The sequence below is a fragment of the Penaeus monodon genome, chromosome 24, assembly GCF_015228065.2.
Source record: "Penaeus monodon isolate SGIC_2016 chromosome 24, NSTDA_Pmon_1, whole genome shotgun sequence".
Lineage (NCBI taxonomy): Eukaryota > Metazoa > Arthropoda > Malacostraca > Decapoda > Penaeidae > Penaeus > Penaeus monodon.
In genome coordinates this window covers 36,941,659-36,942,796 of record NC_051409.1, presented here as the reverse complement: position 1 = coordinate 36,942,796, position 1,138 = coordinate 36,941,659, and the positions used below count along the sequence as shown (strand labels likewise).

The 1,138-nt window shown below is 42.6% G+C and overlaps 1 pseudogene; it reads left to right on the top strand.

The window, feature by feature from the left end:
• The first annotated feature begins 386 nt into the window (after positions 1–386).
• The window catches only part of LOC119588778, a 7,560-nt pseudogene continuing 6,808 nt past the window's right edge, over positions 387–1,138 (top strand).

The following is a 1,138-nucleotide window of genomic DNA, read 5'->3' as shown; positions in this document are numbered from 1 at the left end:
TTTGAACGTAAAGATAACGTTCGAACTATTTACTAAATCATTTGCCATGGTGTTCATGGTGTTTGTGATAAAGAGCAGTTATACACAACAGATGATCAATCTACACTTAAAAAGTATACATCAGTCTTACCTTTTTCCTCAAGTCCACAATATAAAACAAAGAAAAGGAGGAGAAAATCAGAAAAAAATAGCTCGTTTCCGACTTAAACAACAATTCTCTTGTGAGAAAACACAGAAAATTAGAAGAAACTAACAACATGAAAGCTCGCTTCCGCCTTAAATAACTATTCTCTTGTTTTCATATAACTGCCTCTTTGCCCAAGCACCAGTACGAGTGACGTCATGACCGAAAACCTGTGCACACCCGCCATCGTGTTTCTCAGATCGCATGGTAGCGACATTCCGCATTTGCAGCCCAAAGGAGGTGTGGCTTGTCTTCTCGGGGGGATATCATCGTACGGTTTCTTGTGATTCTAATCGACGAACATCCTTTATATTGTTACTAACGGTTGTCTGATTCTTTGAAGAAAAGGTTTGCCGTAACCAGGAAAATGGTAAGTATTTTTTGCATCCGGGTAGAACATGGTGATATTGTAGGCATTGTCACTAGTTTAAAAACTTTCACTGTGGAGAGACTGAAATTGTTAAGTTTTCAAGTCTGTTGAGTGTGAGTGGAAGTGGTCAAATGTGTATATGGCATATTAGATTAGTTAGTTCAGCACTCAAAAATATGTGAATTTTCCATTCGTATAGAAAACCTTGAGAATGATCAGTTTTGTCTCGTGTAATCCGGTTACTTGGCCCGCTTGCGCGGAGCAAACATGAACATCATATTTCAGTCTCCTTTCACGAGAATTAGAAACGCTTCCCTTTCGACAGCGTGAGTGTATCTCCGTCCACGTGGGCCAGGCTGGAACACAGATGGGGAACTCCTGCTGGGAACTTTATTGCCTGGAACACGGGATTCAGGCGGACGGCACGATGTCCTCCGAAAAAGTTGGCGGAGACGACTCCTTCAACACCTTCTTCAGCGAGACCGGGTCGGGAAAGCACGTTCCGAGAGCGGTGTTCGTCGATCTCGAAGCTTCGGTTATTGGTAAGTGTGTGGCGGAGGTTGTTTTCAGTTCTTTGAAAGAGG